Source organism: Protopterus annectens, chromosome 4.part0 (assembly GCF_019279795.1).
Source record: "Protopterus annectens isolate FY-2018-M chromosome 4.part0, PAN1.0, whole genome shotgun sequence".
NCBI classification, from domain to species: Eukaryota; Metazoa; Chordata; order Ceratodontiformes; family Protopteridae; genus Protopterus; species Protopterus annectens.
In genome coordinates, this window is record NC_056733.1 from 726,757,505 (window position 1) to 726,771,895 (window position 14,391).

The window sequence follows — 14,391 nt, forward strand, 5'->3', positions numbered from 1 at the left end:
TTAAAAGTTGACAAAAATAGTAAAAGTGCCTGGAGTCCATGCATATGATGACCTTTAATCTGAAAACCATATAGTTATTAGGATCCACAATGTATATGAAGTTGCCCACCAAAGATAACTGAAGGGCTTTGGGTCCTGTCTTACAGTAAAAGACTACAGGAACTATCTTTTATTTACATCTTATTTCAAGGAGTCTTGTGCCAGATGTGCAGAGCATTTATTACTGTTTAAAACGAATTACTTACAATACCTCACCGCCACTCTGGTGAATGCTAGAGGACACTCAGCTCAGTTAAAAACTAATATTAACATTGCCATGAAACATGACAACCTCAGATTTCAAAGACTACCATGGAGTCAACTCCCCCCTTTTAATTAACTTAGTTCATCAATTCATACCCTGAAGAAGGAATTGTATGTCTGTGTGGACACCCACAAATTTCAACTTGGGACCAAGACATCAAACTACTCAGTGGTCAATGAATCAAGACTGTTCACCAAAGGAATGAGCTGATGAACTTAATGGAGAAGTTCAGGTGGGAGATTGTCAGATCCAGGTGAGCCAGGTTTAAGTCTTTTCAAGTGAATACAGTCTTAATAATACAACAAGCGTGTACAATAAAGGAAAGTAAATTGAAGATATGGAGTATAGTGAGCGTATTAATTGAACAATCTGCTATTATTTGTTGACTAGAGTCATGAACATAATTAACAAAATTTCAGCAATCATGTTACAGAGGAGAGAGGGAGAGGGTTTAACACTGTCCAGGTTACAGAAGGTGGTCAGTTTCATTCCCACATTTTTGGTAGTTTTTAATATGTTTCTGTTGAGGGACAGCGAGAGATTAGGGCTTTAACTATAACATTCTTAACATGGTTCAACACAACTTAAGAAATCAGAACACCGGATTCAGATTTACATTTAGGATAGAAAGCCATAGATTCTTTTGTCTCTGCATTTTTCTTTTAAACACCGGTTCATGGTAGAGCTACAGATAAATGTGCCTGTTGCATAGCATTGCCAGTGTATATATAGTTAGTAGTAAGGTGGAGTTAAAGTCATCCAACATAAGGCTATTAGGTTTCGCTGTATCAGTCATGAGTAATGTTAAGGAGAAAATGGCCAAATCAGAATGTTTCATAGTTCAGGAAATATAACAGCTTAGACTTTTTAAAAGTTTTGCTAGTTTTAAAATAGCAAAGATAGGAGAAGTGATCAGTTAAGGTGTCAGTCATGACACCTGTGAGTTGGATATTTTAGTGTAATTAATAAAAGACCCATTGAAAATGATCATACATCCACAGATTTTATCAGTGTAAGTGGGTAGAGTGACACGTTGACAAAAGTAATATGATTGCAATGTTTGGTTACTGGAACCTCATTTGTTAGGATTAAATCAGTTCTGAAGTCTCTTCCAGTGATTATTTCTAAACTACAATGAGCAGACAGCCATTGTAACACTTCATTACTAATAATATCTACCCTACCTGAAGGGACATTGATATAGACTAAAGACAGAAATTTATAAACACTAACTTCAATATTAAGATCCAAAGATTCACAGTGAATATAGTAAGGGATCTGTGGTTCAGAGATGAAGCAGGTAAGCTTCCTCTTATTTAAAATGGTGACTTTTCTGTTACCCTTATGAATAATATTGGGTGAAGGAGTGGGTGATTTTTCAAACAGCTTTTGAAATATCTGGCAGTATAGTTTGTAAACAACAGAGAACGTAGGACTGAAACAAGGAGATGCATAGGAATTGTGGTGTTACATATGACCTGCACCTGATTAGTTAAACGTCAGTGGATCATCAAAGGCAGCTGCAGAAACTATAAATACAGACAGACCACTTATTGTATTGTTTATAAAGGGTTCCACAGATGTATACCTTTATGTGACTTGAAATGCTACCTATATAAATACAGACAGCACACTTATTGTATTGTTTCTAAGGGGTCCCACAGATGTTTATCTTTATGTGACCTGAAATGGCTACCTATATAAATACAGACAGCACACTTATTGTATTGTTTCTAAGGGGTCCCACAAATGTTTACCTTTATGTGACCTGAAATGGCTACCTACACACATATGTATATATATATATATATATATATATATATATATATATATATATACACACAGACAGCACACTTATTGTATTGTTTCTAAGGGGTCCTACATATGTTTACCTTTACATAACCTGAAATGGTTACCTATATAAATACAGACAGCCCATTAATTGTATTGTTTCTAAGGGGTCTTATGGATGTTTGCCTTTGTATAGCCTGAAATGGCTACTTATATAAATACAGACAGCACACTTATTGTACTGTTTCTAAGGGGTCCCACAGATGTTTACCTTTATATAGCTGAAATGGCTACCTATATATTCAAGTTCTGTTTCTGTGATCACCAGCCCTATGCACAAGTCACTTTACAAGGACAGTGCTACTTGATAGTAGATTCAGATGCTAAGACAACCCTTGCAGTTCAGGAAAACATATCTAATGAAAACGCTTCCCCTTGAATATCACTTCAAGACTGAGAAACCAGGAGAACTTGCAGGTGAACAGAGCAATCATACTGAGTTTCACCTATGAGGAATAAGCTTTCAGCTACTTGCAGTACACTGTTAAGCTATCAGCATTATACTACAAAACCAAAACATTTGCTATTAAATATTAGTAATTGTCATTTTAGCTAAATCTGGCCTGGTCTACCTCTGGTTTGTCTGAAATATATTCATTTGCTTATTACTTACCCATGATAAACTATAACTCCTTGTACTGTTTTTGTTGCACTTAATACTGTCTCATGCTGTCTGAATGCAAAATGTATGTGTTCATAAATTCATACTAGGCTAACAATCACCAGGGTCTTTACAAGTCTAGCTGTGCAACACTACAACCCAGGTTTGTCCCAGTGTTCCTTGCAGTCTTATATGGTGGGGTATGTTAGTAAGGAGGTAGCTAAGGGGGTGTTAGTTGGGGATTAATTTATTTACTTACTTACTGTTGACCTCTTTCCATCAGATACATGGGGACCAGACTGAGGGTGAATTTGTGATTTCCCATCCAATGATCAAGGTTTCTTTGGAATGGGGTCTGCTTCACATAGATGGGGAGCTTATTCCATAGCATGGGGATGCTTTCAGACACATATCTGTTCCCCCAGTAGGTTTTATTTATGTCACAGACGATGTTTGGGTCCTTGTATCTAGAGTTTCCCATGCTATTTGTCTTGCAGATGTACAAAGGATCCTCCAAAGCTGGATCTGAAAACACCTTATATGCTAGGCCTAGATAGCCTCTCAGTAATATTCTGAGAACAGCCTTGAGGCAATCTCTATTTCTATTCTGGATTCTCCCAGTGAGGAAGATTTGAGGGTGATGCCATACCCTTGCTTATGAGCTGGGCAACATAGAATGATGTTCTTACTGTCTTGGATACATGTTGGTCGAATGCCAGATTACTGTATATATATGCTCCCAGAGCCTCAACTATTGGGTCAGTTCTTAGGGTTTTTTTATCGATGATGTAATTAGCTTGGGTGGATGCTTTTCCCAAGGGCACTGTAATCCATTTGTTTGCATTCATTTTTAATCCATGGCTTTCACAACTCTCATTTGGCTGTGTTAGGCCCTCTTGTAGAATATTGTGGTCATGCAGGAAATCTATGATAGCTCCTAAGAAAATCTATGATAGCTCTCAATTTACAGCCATCTGTAAACTTGGAGAGCCAAATGCCTTTCACATTAGCCTTGACTTCCAAGAAGTAGATGCCAGAGAGGAGCAGGCCCAACACAGAGCCCTGGGATCTCTACTAGTGACTGATTTCTCTCGGTGGAGGTGGTCTCACTGATCCTTATTTCTTGGGTCCCATCTGTGAGTCAGCTAACAATGCAACAAGTTATGTATGTTTTTATACCTAGTTCTGAGAGTTTGTCAACAATACTTGAGTTGGGCATTGTATTGAACACCTAGGCCAGGTCAGGATAGGCAGTATGCATCATTTTCCCCTCATACATTACCATGGTGACCCTCTTGAAGAAGGCTACCAGGTTAAGTAGACAAGACCTTCCTTAAAGACAAACTGAGATAGGTCCAGTGTCTTGTCTATGATAAATCTTTCTGTGGCTTTGCATATTAGGCTTGTCAGAATGATGAGTCTGTTGTTGGTCCATCCTTCTGAAGAAGGATGGCCACTGCAGCCTTCCATTCACCTGGCATGTAACATGTTTTGACTGTAGTTGAAGAGTACCTCAAGTGGTCCTGCTTGGTCATGTTTTAGGCTATTTAGGTGACAACTGAGGATATTGTCAGCAGTGTTTTTGTTTGGACTTAGCAAGTGTCTCCAGGACCTTCTCTCTGTTGATACTTGGGGAAGATATGCTAAAAACAATTTTACAGGGGATAGTAGGGGGTGGAGTTAGAGATAAATTTATCAGCTAGTAGATTGGCTTCGCCACCCTAGTCATTGAAGGTTCTTCCATTTACCAACTGTTTCGCACACTGATGAGTAGGGTATATATTATTTCAATGAAAGTTGTATACATTAAATACCTTTTCATCAACCCCTTTTCAGCCAAAGCAAAACTCCATGAATGATCGTTATATCAATTTTTTTCCCATGGTAAATAATCAATGGGACATCTTCGGAAATTTACCTTTTTTCCCACTGTAGTGCGATCTCAGAGTTGGTGAATTTAGTTAGGGGGGTGTGGGGAGGGCACATCCCCCCACCAGGGTGGGTTTTATATTTTTCTGTTTTTATGCGATTGTTATGTTGGCCCACTGGTTACTTACCATGGGAAAAACTGTGACGTAACAATCATATGCAGAGTTTAGCATTCACTGAAAAGAGGTCAAGGAAAAGTTATGCAATGTATTTAAATTCATTGAAATACTATAGACCCACTGAGTATTATCCTTAAGATATCTGACACATCTGAAGAAGGCCATGTGGTTGTCCATAGCCTGGGAGGTTATCCTGACCTTATAATTGACCTTGTTGGACTTTGGTTTAGTTGAATCAAAGAGCTCTTGTCTCTGTGAGACATGGTCTTTCTGATTTGGCCATGACTTTTTTTTTTTGTTATATAGCCTGTTAAGGTAAGGATTCCACCAAAGTGGTTGTTTTTTCGGTTTTAGATCTGGGCTTGCTTCCTGTAGGTACAGCAACCTCAATGCAGCCATTTACATGTTTGTGCAGGGTTTCTATAAATAATTCTGCATAGGTAGTTGTGTTCTGGAGTTTGGGGAGCTGTGAATTTTGAAAAACTGTTGCTTAATAGAATGTAGTTTGCTTTAGTACAGTTCCTGCCTGTTACAGGTTTAGTTATTTCAAGGGAGACAGCTTTGTGGTCTAACTTCAGCAATGATGATGTGACACAGGGTGGGGGAGGGGGTTGTGCAACACTCTCCTATGTTGGTGAATACTAGGTCCAATATGTTTGATATTCTGGTTGGACAGTGCACTGTCTGGTTCAAGGTATTTGTGCTGATAAAGTCCAGGAAACATTGTGCCTGTGAGATAGAGGCAGTGACTGTTTCCCAGTCTATTAAGGGGTAAGAAAAGTCTTCCATGAATAGGTATTTGTTAGGATGGTGAGCACCTCTAGTAGGTTTAGGTAATAAGAGTGAGAGCTTCATGGTTGATAGAGAACAACCTGTAACTGGCCAGGAAATGGTAGGTAGCCTTGCCTATGGAGACGTGGATGAAATGAATTCTAGGGCATCATCCTGCTTAACCACCCTAGAGGTGTATTTGCTGCTAACCTAGATTGAGACACCTCCATCTTTAGACCTGTTTGTGCTGCTGTTGGTGTAAATGTGTCCATGGTGCTATAACCTTCCACTACTGGAGCACTTTCTGTGGCTTTAAACCATGTCTTGGTAACATTACAGATGTCTACATTCTCCAGAGTGAGGAGAGCTTGTAATGTATAGAGTTTCTTGTTTAGGATCCTAACATTGAGCAGTAACACCGTCTTTTGTGTTATGTCGGTATTTTCTCATTTTGACATTACCTAAAAAAGACTCTACGGAGAAGGATAAAGTTTTAGCCAATAACCAAAAGACGAGGAGGACAGCTGCAGACCATCCTTGGAAAAGCATGGTGGTCTGTTAACCATGTACTCCTATGCTAAGAAATGCTGGATTCCCCTGGAGTGACACCAGAAACTAAGGCAATTATTAAAAATCAATAATTTTTGTTCATATTATGACATCTTCCTCAGTGAAAGTAGAATGCTGCTAACTGCAAGGCATGTACCTGTCTGTAAAACATATTCAGAGAGATCCATAGTGTTTCTTTAGTCCAGTCCAGTGAGGTACACTTCAGGTCACCCATATGAACTATGTTAGAATCATACTGGTACCTATGGTGCAGTGACTTGAGTGTATGCATGATATTGCGGACTCTATGTGGACTCTAGCTCAAGATAGGCAACTAACCACTATCTTTTCCTTGTCCAGCCTAGTGAGAGGCATATCTGTGTGTCATAGGTTCATATGTTCATAGGTGTGTACTAGGATAATGGCCCTGGAGCATTTACAAGCCAGGCCCATAGAAGTTTCCTGGCATTGTGCCACCTGACATCAGTTTCCAGTGTCTCTCTATCAAGTAGAGCCACTGGAGTGATCCCCAGGGTGAACTTTCTATTTCCCATCCACTCATCAAGATTTCTCTTGAAGAGGGCCAGTGAGGTGCTCTGCTTGACATGTATGGGAAGTCTATTCTAGAGCATGGGCAGTCTCTGGGTTATGAACCTGTCCCTCAAGCATGTTCTTTTGATTGTGGTAATGAGATTGAGGTCTCTAGAGCATGTGGTGCGAAGAGATTGGGATTTCTTCAGATGTAGCATTTCTAACAGAGCTGGGTCAGACATGGCTTTGTAAGTCAAGCAGAGATCGCCTCTTAGTAGACGATATGAGACAGGGAATAGCTGGAGTTTTTGAGACTGTCCATGTGGGACATGTATTTAAGGCCTAGGATCCTCTTTGTGAGGTACTTTTGTGGCCTCTCCAGCTGTTGCAGGTGTTTAGTGAAGTACATGCCAAATGGGGCATTATACTCTGTGATTGGTCTCATGAGGGAAGAGTAGAGAGAAATTATGACCTATTTTCTTCCTACATATGCACCATACATCTATCATACAATAGAATCCCCTATGACAAGAGTGCTAGGTAAAGTATTTGCCTACCATATGGGCTTTGTTCTTGGGGGCTCATTGGGTGTAGGCTTATGTTTGGAGTTAGGTGTTGCTTTTGGTGTGTGCTTTAGTGATTGCTGAGGGTAGGGGGTGTAGTCTGACGGCTTAAGAGGTATTTGAAGCTTGGGGAGGTTTCTTTTAAATGCCTCAGCATAATAAGGCCTATGTGTGCATGGTGAGCAGCATGTGTGAAGGATGTATTGTCTGTGTTTTTGACAACCTTGTTTGTAAGTGAGATGTTTGCCTCCAAGGAAGTTATGTATGTACATCTCTTGCGTACTGTGTTAGCTTCTTTAAGGATTAAAAGGTTATCTAAGTACATGAGACAATTGCCACATTGTTTCAGTATGCCATATCTACCAGGATGGCCACAGAGTCTTAATGAAATTACAAATTGATGTTTTTGGGATCTGTATTAGGGTTGGTCTATTATGGTTTAGGGTCTTGGTTTTACAGGGGTCACCTGAGTGATGTTTAGGGAGAAGGATAAATGTTCGACAGTGCTATCATCTTAGTGCTGTTTTAAACTATCTAGCTGCCCTAAGCTTAGCTCCATGCAAAGCCTTTCTGAGTTACAAGTTAAAGTCGTAAGTACTAGCTTTACAGGTTTGCTACAATACAGGGTAGTGCTAACTACTACTGATTAGTGAACATATCCACCAAAATGCACCTAAATTATAGCAGACAGAAAAAGCTGAAAACTAACTCCTATGCCCTCTGGCCAATAAACAACTACACTTAACCTCCCTGGAGTGCCTCTCAACTCAGAGAGAGCAGACAAACACCTTTTGCCACAAGATGGATGATCCTGGAACTTAGACTTATAGATATGGAGCATGTCTAGTAGGGTAGGGTCCGAGACTGTCTTGTAGGTGAGACACAGATCACCTCTAAGCAATCTGTATGATACTGAGCAAAGTGATAGTGATTTGAGCCTGTCCACATAGGGCAGTTGTTGGAGACTATGGACTCTCTTTGTGAGATATTTCTGTGGCATTTCCAGCTGGTGCAGGTGTTTGAAAATGTACATAGTAAATGGTATACTGCATTAGCGTACTGTTCAGCATAGTTGTCTGCATTCTCTGAGGGGGTGGTGGTGTGAAGCTAATAATACCCTCACTTAGGAGGATGTAGTCAGCTTTTGAGAAGTTTTTTAGCCTGGTTACAGCTGGGGTGGGGGGTTGGGGAGGTGGACAGGAAAGAAACTTCGAATGAGACAGACTGATGGTCTGATCTCACCAGGGAGGAACTTACTATGGGATTGGCGCAACAGTCGCCCATGTTGGTGAGAACCAAGTCCAGAATGTTATTTCCCCCTGTGGGGGATGAGACGAGATGGTCTAGTGCATTAGAACTGATGAAGTCAAGGAATCGTCGGGTGAGTGAATTAGTGCAGGAATAGTTCACGCAGTCTATGGTGGATAGTTGAAGTCATCACAGATCAGGGTGTTAGGGGGTACCTTGATAGAGTCAAGTGAGTCCAGGTAGGAGGAGTGGGTATCCTAAGTCATGGAGGGGGATCTATAGCTGGCTATAACTTGGATGGGTATCTTTCCAACTGTCAGTTGCACCTGGAGTAGTTCTAGTGCATCATGCTGGTGAAGCAGTCTGGAGGTGTGCTTGTCTTTAATGAAGATAGAGACTTCACCACGCTTAGTCTTCCTAACCTCATTTTGGGGTGGAATGTGTGGAATGAGGTATAGCCTGGTAAGACAGGAGTGCTCTCTGCAGCCCTGAACCAAGTTTCCGTGACTGCACAGATGTCAGCATCTTCCAGTGCGAGGAGAGCTTCCAGTGAGTGCATTTTCAGGTTAAGGCTCCTAGCATTAAGCAGCATGACCTTCAGTTTGCTTTTTGACAGGTATTTTATGCTGGAAGATTTGTCTTTGGGACATTGCCTAAAAAAATGCACAATGGGGGAGGAAAGAGTCTTGACCAGAATCCGGAATCCCAAGGGCGACAGGTGGAGGACATCTCTGGCAAAGCAGTGATACCTGTCAACCATGTCACCCAGGCAGACAGATATTGGATCCCCTTGGAATGACACCAGAAACTAAGCCAATTGTTGAAGTCAATTAGTTTTTGTTGGTATTGTGGTATCATTCTTGGTGAAGGTAGGATGCTGCTTAGGGCTAGGGTCATACCTGCCTGGGACACATACTCTGAGAACTCAATCATACTTCTCTTCATATAGTCCAGGGAGGTACATCACAAGTCATTCACACCAACATGGACATTAAACAGAGTCATACTTGTACTTGTGGAGAGACTTAAAGTGTGTGTGATGTGGTTGATTTTGGCACCTGACAGACAACTGACCATGACTTTCTCTTTGTCGAGCCTGGTGAAGGGGGACATTGGTGAGTCACCAAAGGCTAATATGTTTGGTTTACTGTTATGCCTTATGGGCTGTGTTGGCTTATTGTTATGTCTTATGAGTTGTGCTTGTGAGACACTGGTGTGTTGTCTGCTGTCTGTGATGTGTTTGGTGTTGTGTATGGAATGCTTCTGAGTGTGTTTTGGAGGTCTCTGCTGTTTAGGTAAGTTTTTATTGAGGACCTCTGCGTGTGTGTGTGTGTGTGTGTGTGTGTGTGTGTGTGTGTGTGTGTGTGTGTGTGTGTGTGTGTGTGTGTGTGTGTGTTATGCTTGGCTATGTGATGTGGGTGGTAATGTGTTTGTGCTGGCAATCTCCTCTTTGCCAGAAGTAATGACAGGGGAGTAAGAGGGCATGGATTCCAGGTTACTAATGTAACTGCCTCTAATTCATTCAGGCAACCTCTTTATAGACATCAGTATTCATTTTTATTTTTTATTTATTTACTTTTATTTTTATTTAACATGTGTTGACCGGGAAATTCTGACTAGGCAAAGCCTATTTTCAGCAGAGGCCCTGGGAGAAATGCTCCAGATGCACGTCTTTCATTTTTTCCTTCTACTGTGATCTTTGTGTCTCGTTGTTTTCGCATCTTATATACATTTTTCCCTTTACTATCCTTATTTGCTACTGACCCTCTTATCTGTTTTTATTCTTCAAAATTACATTCTTATTATCTTGGTGAATCAAGTGGAGGACCAGGATTTATTTTCCTGATGGTGATGTTATGTGCCATGTGCCTTGCTTACTTTAAATGATAACTAAGGGAAGAATTAAATCCTTCATTTAGAATCCTGCTTCTGTCACAGACAGATAGTAGCAACATTCCATGTGGATCTGCAGTAAACACTGTAGCCAAACCCCTGAGATCTCCACCCATGTTCAGCCATTTTCAAGCTATGTGGTGTACAGAGATAAAGCCCTGTCTATGCCTGAGGTAACATGAGTCAAGAGTATAATCTCAGGTGTCTGTTGAAACTGGCAGGGAGAGGGGAAAGAAATTGTGAAGCATACACCTGCTCACTTTTCTCAGAGGAGTGGTCTATGATGTGTGATGGGGTGTGCCACTTGCCTTGGCTCTGGTAGAGGCTGGAGCTGAGATTGGCAATATCTGAGTTACACTGTGAGCAGGTCAGAGACATTCCTGCCCCATAGTTCTAGAGTGGGGATGCTCACAGTAACCATGTCTCAACTGCATCTCAGCCTCAAGTTTGACACCAGCACACAGAGTTGGTAAGGCCACATTTTACATACTCCTGTAAAGTGCTGTGAGTAGTAGTGATGGTTGTTGGGAGTGTGTCCACTACCATGAAACCTAGTCACCAGAAGGGGGGTTGATGCAACCCATAGATCAGTACTGCATACAATTAATGATTAAACACAGCAGCCCATGGATCAGCACATAATACAAGAACTGGTCGAACTCCCTTGAATAAACACATGCACATTGAGGAAAGTTTTGACTTGAGATGCTATGCTGTCACAATAGATAACTTGGAACCTGTTAAAAAAGTTGTTCAACCTTCTATTAAACTCTGTGATGTCTTGAAGTTGTCTCCCCTCATCCATTTTCTGGATAGATAGCAACTCAGAGAATGTTATTGTGTGTGCCTATTTCAACACAACTGAAACACACAAAAACACAACAGAAATACATGCAAGCATGCACACACAAACACACACACACACACACACACACACACACACACACACACACACACACACACACACACACACACACACACTCACACACACACACACACACACACACACACACACACACATATATGCATGCACACATATGTGTACACATACAATAAGTTGTACTTAAGACGCATTCCTTTTGTATTCCCAGAATGACTGTCGAGTTCAGTGTTGCATTTGCTTAGTGCTGCACTAACATTGATTCATTGCCTTCATTTCTTAACCATAGTATTTATGTGCATAGAAATTTACTTATTAAAGCCTCTACTGTAAAGGGTACAGTTTACTGTAAGTATACTGCTGAAGCTGAAGGGGCCTTAGGTTCTGCATATCCACTAGCTTAATGAATGAGTTAAATAAAACAGTAAAATGGTGTTCTAATTATTTAATGCCCTACTTCAGTTATTGAACCTCCTTCTGCACTGCTCTGATCCATTTCCCAGTCAACTCTTCTGCACCTATGTGCACAGTGAACTCAAGATTCTAATCTCAAAAACTGCCTACCATGATCCTGTGTCCTTCCTACTCCTGTCACTGGCAATCATTATACCCATGTGTAAATTTTCTCCCTAGATATACCTTATCAAAATGGAATCTCCTAGTCTGCCAAGGGATACCATTGTGACCCTTCTGTGGTTTCCTATTGCGTCCATCCTATCAATTTCCACTTAGCAAGATCCCTGAGTGTGCTTCTTGGTGTCAATTTTGGTAGCTTCCTATTGGAGCAGTCTATTTCTGGACAGAATAAGGGCACAAAGTGGTACAGATTGCTAGTGTTACATGACTCTTCCACTCCTGTAGCTCATTGCTGCTAATTACCCACACGATCACGGCACTGGTTGGTGAGGCAGTAATGTGAATCCTGTACAACTCTAGTGTAGATGAAAAACCTCCTTTCACAGCCTATGTACTTGTAGATGAGGCGATACATTATCCCCCAAATTTCATCAGGAAAATTATAACTGTGCTCCTGCTGCTCCTGGAACATTGAATATAACATAGGTTCAAAGATGTATACTAGGCTAACAGCCTCTAGGGCCTTTATAAGCTTAACAATGCAACCCAAATGTGACCCACACATTTTATGTTTTAGACATTTCTATAGGGGTGATTATTGGTTTTGACATGATTTAGTGGCTGCCTCAGTTTATCAGAGGTGTCAGACCAGGGATGAATTTCATAGGTTCATAGGTGTATACTAGGCTAATGGTCCTGGATCCTTTACAAGCCTAGCCCATAGAAGTGCCCTGGCACCGTGCCACTGATGTTAGTTCCCAGTGCCTCTATCAAGTAGGGCCACTGGAGTGATCCCTGCGGTGAACTTTCTATTTCCCAACCACTCATCAAGATTTCTCTTGAAGAGGGCCAGCGAGGTGCTCTGCTTGACATGTATGGGAAGTCTATTCCAGAGGATGGGCAGTCTCTGGGTTATGAACCTGTCCCTCCAGCATGTTCTGTTGATTGTGGTATTGAGGTTGAGGTCTCTGGAGCATGTGGTGTGGAGGGATTGGGATTTCTTTAGATGTAGCATTTCTAACAGAGCTGGGTCAGACATGGCTTTGTAAGTCAAGCAGAGATCGCCTCTTAGTAGACTATATGAGACAGAGAATAGCTGGAGTTTTTTGAGTCTGTCCATGTAGGACGTGTTTAAGACCTAGGATCCTTTTCATGAGGTACTTTTGTGGCCTATCCAGCTGTTGCATGTGTTTAGTGAGGTACATGCCAAATGGGGCATTATACTCGAAGATTGGCCTAAGGAGGGAAGAGTAGATAGAGATGATGACCTCTATCTTCCTGGATGCAAAACCCTTGGTAATGAGATGTGCAACATAGAAGGACTTTCTGACCACAGTGGCAATGTGGTAGTCGAAGGAGAGGTTGCTGTCAACCTGTGTCTCCAGATCTCTTATAACACCTTCAGTGTTCAGTGGGCTCCCATCAATGTGATAACTAGTGGGAACTGAGTTTTTCCCAAAGGGGATGATGACACATTTTTTGGCATTAATCTTAACACCATGGTTTAGACACCAGTCATTGGCCTCAGTGAGTTCTTTCTGTAGGATGTCTACATTACTTGGGGAGTTAGTAATGGCTCCCAGCTTGCAGTCGTCTGTTAAATAATTGCTTAATTTCCCTTCCATGTATTCAAACCCCACACCTACTGCACAAGAGGCTGTAACTCTATCCACTTGACTACCTGGATATTCCAATCCCCCATCCAATGATTTAAGTTTAAATAAGGTTAGTGATGGACTTTGATTCACACTGGTGAAGAGCTTATTCCAGAGAATGGGATTTTTCTGAGATACATATCTGTCTTTACAACATGTCCTACTTATTTTGCAAGCACATTTAGGTATTTGGATCTAGTATTACTGATGGTGTTCATTTTGCAGATGCACAAATGGTTCATTAGAGAGGGGTCCAGGGATGCCTTGTAAGCCAGACATAGATTGCCTTTCAGTAGTCTGTAGGAGACTGAGTATAGAGATAAGGCTTTGAGAAAATCTGCATAGGACATTGTTTTTATGTCCTGTACTCTTTTTGTAAGGAACCTCTGGATGTTCCACTTGCTGCGTGTGTTTGGTCAGGTACATAACAATGGGGCTTTATACACTATGATGTGTCTGATGAGGGATGAGTAGAGTGGTATGATGACTTCCCTAGACCTGAATGCCATGCCGTTACTTATAAGTTGAGCAACAAAGAAGGATTTTCTAACTCCTTGGACACATGTTAGTTGATGGCTAGGTTACTATACACATGAGTTCCCAGATCCCTTTGTCAACTCTTAGGGTTTTTTTATCAATCACATATTTTCTTGGAGTGGCCAACTTCCCAAAAGGTTCTATAATGCATTGCATGGCATTGAATTTTAAGCCATAAGTTTTGCACCAGTTATTTGACTGTGTTCATAATTTCATAGGTTCATAGGAGATTACTATGCTATGATATATAGCAATATATGTAAAGTATAATGTTTATAGGTTCACATGTTTATTGGTAGGTACTAGGCTATCAGCCCTGGGGCCTATATAAGCCTAGCCAAAAAATTTCCCTGGCTTTCACCACCCAAGAAAATTATTTTCCTG